Genomic DNA, 6,000 nt, shown 5'->3' with positions numbered 1-6,000 from the left:
TCAGTGGACTCCTCCTGGAACACCACAACATAATGGTGTATCTGAAAGGAGGAATCGGACCTTGTTGGATATGGTTCAATCCATGATGGGGTTTGCTGGTCGTCGATCTTCTTCTGGGATATGCGCTCGAATCGGCTTGTTACCTTCTAAATAGAGTTCTGAGTAAATCTGTAACCAAAATGCCATATGAGATAAGGATAGGACGTAAGCCAGTACTCTCGCACCTTAGGGTTTGGGGGTGTCCGGTTTATGTTAAACGTTTAATTACGGATAAGCTTGGACCTAGGTCTGACAAGTGTAATTTTATAGGGTACCCAAAAGAGACCAAAGGGTATTATTTCTACCTGGCTGATGAGCAAAAGGTGTTTGTCAGCCTTAAGGTAATCTTTTTGGAAAAAGAATTCCTTGGTGAAGGGACTGTTGCCTCTAAGGTCGAACTTGACGAAGTTCGACAGGTGAAAAAACCGACACAAGTTGCTGAACCTGAACCGGATTTGATTAGATCAGATCTGGAGCCCATTGTTCAAGCACTCCTAAGGCGATCTGGTAGAATACCAGTCAACCGGACAGATACTATGGTTTCTTGGTTCGGGACGATGATCCTATCGAACTTGATGAAAATGATGAGGATCCGATCACCTACATGGATGTAATGCAGAGATCTGACTCTAAGAAATGGCTAGAGCCATGAAATTCGAAATAGAGTCTATGAAGGTCAACAATGTGTGGACATTGGTTGACCCACCCGAAGGAGTAAAACCCATAGGGTGTAAGTGGGTCTTCAAGAGGAAGAGAGGTGTAGACGAAAAGGTGGAAACCTATAAAGCCCGTCTGGTTGCCAAGGGATATCGTCAACGTTATGGTATAGACTATGACGAGATTTTCTCCTATAGCAATGCTCAAATCCATTCGGATTATGCTTGCGATAGCTGCCCATCTGGACTATGAAATCTGGCAGATGGATGTGAAGACAGCTTTCCTAAATGGAGAGTTGGACGAAGAGGTGTATATGATACAACCTAAAGGATTCACATCCACAAATGAGTCTAAGGTGTGCAGACTACAGAGGTCCATTTATGGACTTAAGCAGGCATCCCGGAGTTGGAACATACATTTTGATAGGACGATCAAGACGTATGGCTTCGTTAAGAATGGAGAAGAGCCCTGCATTTATAAGTGGGCTAATGATCCAGTAGTAGTATTTCTTGTATTGTATGTGGATGACATTCTCTTAATGGGGAATGATATCCCTGCATTACAAGGAATAAAGATTTGACTGTCGTCACAGTTCTCCATGAAGAATCTGGGAGAAGCTTCCTACATCCTAGGGATGAGGATCTATAGGGATAGATCTAAAAGGTTGCTTGGTTTATCCTAGTCTACGTACATAGATACTATGCTGAAGAGGTTCAGCATGGAGAATTTCAAGAAAGGCTATCTACCGATAGACCATGAATTTCTCTCTCGAAGAGGGATTGTCCGACAACCCCTCAAGAGAGAGAGCGTATGGGTAGGATTCCATATGCTTCGACAGTGGGATCTATCATGTATGCCATGACATGTACACGACCAGATGTGGCATACTCACTAGGGGTAGTCAGTAGATACCAATCTGATCCAGGGGAGAATCACTGGAAGGTTGTTAAAACCATCCTGAAGTATTTAAGAAATACTAAGGACCAGTGACTTATTTATGGTGAATCAGACTTGAGACTTATAGGGTTTACAGACTCTAGTTTCCAGTCTGATCATGATGACAGCAAAAGTATGTCGGAATTTATTTTTATCCTTAATGGTGGGGCTATCTGCTGGAAAGTTCCAAGCAACACACAGTGGCTGATTCAGTTTGCGAGGAGGAGTATGTCGCTGCATCAGATGCTGCCAAAGAAGCGGTGTGGCTGAAAAAATTCATCACTGAGCTCAGAGTAGCATCCTCCCTTGTTGGTCCAGTTCTGCTCTACTATGACAGCTCTGGAGCCATTGCTCAGGCGAAGAAACCCAAGGCACACCAGCGGACGAAGCATATTCTATGCCGCTACCATCTCATCCGAGAAATTATGGATCGAGGTGACGTCGACCTTCAAAAATCGACGGAAAGGAGAACCTGGCCGACCCATTCACTAAAGCCATTGCGATGAAGGAGTTCGACGACTACAAGTCGAAGATGGATATTAGATACTGCACCGATTGACTTTAGGCCAAGTGGAAGATTGTTGGGAATAGTGTCCCAAAGCCAATCGTCAGCCTGTTGATGGTTGTGCTCATTTTTGTATATGTACATGAATTATGAATTAATAAAAATTATTTTGATATTTTTCATTACAAAATATTTCATCTTCTAATGAACTCTTATGTTATGGTGAAGTCCTTAGGACTATTTAGATCGATAAGGAGGATTTGTCATTTAATCCTTAAATCTGTTTACGACCAAATGATACATTGTTACCAAGGACGACAACGTTTATCAAGCATAGATCGTTGTGTGCCATATAAGTTGGTTGTCCTCTTAAGCAATGAGTGTGGAGACACTGGTATGGCATACAGGTGAGATGTAAGGGTACATCTGCACTGAACATGACCGACTCCGGAGCTATTTCTGCTGTCAAGACTTGCTCCGATGGAATATGGGTATAAATATCCCTCCGATCTGAGACCGCCACGGTGACTTGCAAGCAACTCACTGCACTTAGGCACTGGACTACCTGAATTTCTAATTCAGTGACGGAAAGCTGCTGGGTGTAGTCAAGTACTTGACTTGTCGGTGCGTGTGTCAAGATGGGATTGACCACTCCAGTTTAGGAGCTGTGTAAGTCGTGTTTCAATTTAGCAAAATCTTGACAGGGTAGTCTTTGTGAGGAGTCACAGGACTGTTTGAGTTGAGACGATTCGGATGATCTAATCAGGGTTGACAGCTAACCCTGAGTCGTCCTAAACACAGAGATCAAAAGGATGAATTATACAGTAACCATATTCATGTAGGTTCTGAGTGTTGCGATTGCGATCATTCGACCTATCCGGATATTGGGTACCATTGCTAGATGGTCACTTCGATTAGTACAGAAATTGGTTCCTGTGCTACCGGCTTAGGTTCGAACCTGCGGGGTCACACACATTAGAGGTTCTATCTGATCTGATGGCTGATGAAGAGTCCTAATACTCATGGACTATGAGTCCTACGTGTCTGGGACTCTATGATCGAGAATCAAGATTCTCTGATCACGAGTCCCACACATTTTGGGTATTGGGGTCAAGAGTCCCACTGGTTTGGGACTCTTCGATCAGAATTACATATCGATGAATTCTGATGCCCGATTACCCATCGAATTTGGACTCAATATTTATGAGAGGTTTAATTAGTGATTTGATCACTAATTAACTCAATTTAATTGAGTAATTATTTTTGGATCAAGTCCAATTGAATTGGATTCAGTTGGGTTTGATCCGATTAGGTTAAGAGTTGACCTAATCGTCGAGATGGTTTGGTCCCTGATATGATCAGGGGTTGGGCTTAATCAATTCCTGATTTGATTAGGATTTTATTGAGCCTAATTAAGCCTAATTTAGTTGGATTTAAATTAGTCTAATTGGGCCTAACTTATTTGGTTCAATTAGGTTGGTTTAAATAATGAAACCACCTTGACCCATTCTCCTGTGCCACCTCACTTCCACTGTGCCCTTTTGAATTCACGAGAAAAAATTCTCATGAATTTTTTCTCACGCAAAGCCCTCCTCATGCCCTACTTTAATGTGCCAAATGAATGGATAAGGATAATTGGTTGCCATTCAAATTCAAAATAAAGTTTGAATTTAAATGGGCAATCAATCTTTACACCTTATCCTTTTTTTAATGCATCATTTATTACATGAGAAAAGATTTCTCATGAAATCACTCCATACACAATTTAAGCCATGCCTCACGCCTTTAGTGATAAGGGATGAGTTGGTGTCCATTTGAATTCAAAATTTGATTTGAATTCAAATGTGCAATTACTCATCTTTATTCTTTCATTTGGATAAGACGTTTGACGTTGTTATAAAAGGAGGAGAAGAGTGGAGCATGTGCAAGAAGATTTTTGGAGAAAAATTCTAGGGCGTGAGAAGTCTTGTGCATAGAAGGAAATTCATATCCTTCCAAGAGAAAAAAAAGAAAAGAAAGAAAAGTGGGTGCAAGATTTTCGGTGAGTTTTCTAGAGTTTTAGCCTGGGGTTCGGAAAGTGAGAAAGTGAGCTACAAGTGTCGTGAGCCCACAAAATCTCAGGGAGATCTTCAACATCCTCTCAAGCATGTCTGTTGACGATCCAGAGCGTCCGAAGAATCGACAGACATCGATCGAAGGAATTCGATCAGCATCGACCGTCAAAAGGGCTCTACAACGAGCTAGCACTCGTGAGGAGTCGATCAGATCGGAAGCTTCGTGTGGATGATCCGCAGAGGCCAGACACGCTGTGTGGCTGCATCGCGACGATCAGACTCTCCCGACGGTGATCAGATTGCAGCGATCTACTACCCGCACAAAGGTATTGTGTTCTGAACAATTACAGTAAAGTGTTTACTGTTCGAATTTGAATTTCAAATTTAAATGAATGCATGCTATATATCATATTTAGATCCTAGTGTAGGATAAATTCATATTAATTAATTAGATTAATTAATATTTTTTCACTGTAAAATCATAATTTTGAAAAAGTTTTAAAATTACCATTTTACCCCTGCACTGATTTTCCCCACAAATATAATAATATATTTATTATAATAGCAATATAATATATTATATTATATTATATTATAATATATTATAATATAACAACATACTCTCATATGATAATGATATTATATTACATTACATTATATATTGTAATATACTATATATATTATATATAATATAATGCATAATAATACATAATATAATGTAGATGATATATTATATATTACTGTATATTACATTATATTATATTATAATAATATATATAACATCATTATATTATATATAATAATATATAATATATATATATATAATATCATTATATTATTTTAGGCTTAAAATAAAAAGATTAATTTCTCGACTGTTGGGAAAATGACTTATCTACTTTCTAGATAGATAAGGTTTTGCCTCCATTTCATAAATAAATGCTATCCACAGAAAAATAACTACCCATATGGATATATATATATATATATATATATATATATATGTACATGCATAACATGTACAAGACACTAGTCTTTGTTAGAGGTAGATAAAAAATTGAGCCTAAGGCTTGTTTAGATGATTGAGCTGAAAATCTTATAAGATTTATGGACTGAGCCAATACAATCAGAAAGATCATATGATTATAGGCTAGGTTAAGCCTATATTTATCAATATCTAGAAATTGCTTTGGAGCTGTAAGCTATCCTATATTCATAAATATTTAGAAATAGCTTTGGAGTGGGCTAATCTGATTCCTATAGGGAGAAGAAAAAAAACCTCACCACTCCTAAGTTTTTAGCGGCCTAGCAATGACAGTTAAGGTGTTTTTGAAATTTTTGGAAGGACTCCACCAATTTTGATCAACTGAAAAAAAAAAAAAAAAATCATATCTTGATGTAAAGCATAAGACAATATTGGCTAACATCTTTTTTTTTTTTTTTTTTTTTTTTTGCTTTTGCAATGACAAAGGATTAAGTGATATAAAGCATAAGGATTTAGTTTTTATTAGCACTAATACCTATTTATATCTGAAAATCGGTTACATATGCATGGATGGAACCGAGGAATCCTAAAAGGCATAAAGGCATACTTCTATTAGCCTTATTTATGGAAGTTTATTGATTCAAAAAAATTACTCTACGAAGTCTCTCAACCGTCTTCCGCCGGTTGCTTGTTGCTTCATCACGTACCACAGTTCATGATGCCAATACAGCACATAAGCTAAGTGACTTTTGGAGGTAAATTTTTTCTAGTTACTCAAGCATTTTTGTTCCAAATGCGGAGAGAATAATTTGAAGCAAAACAACAAA

Source organism: Elaeis guineensis, chromosome 6, assembly GCF_000442705.2.
Source record: "Elaeis guineensis isolate ETL-2024a chromosome 6, EG11, whole genome shotgun sequence".
Lineage (NCBI taxonomy): Eukaryota > Viridiplantae > Streptophyta > Magnoliopsida > Arecales > Arecaceae > Elaeis > Elaeis guineensis.
Note: the sequence above shows the minus strand (reverse complement) of the source record.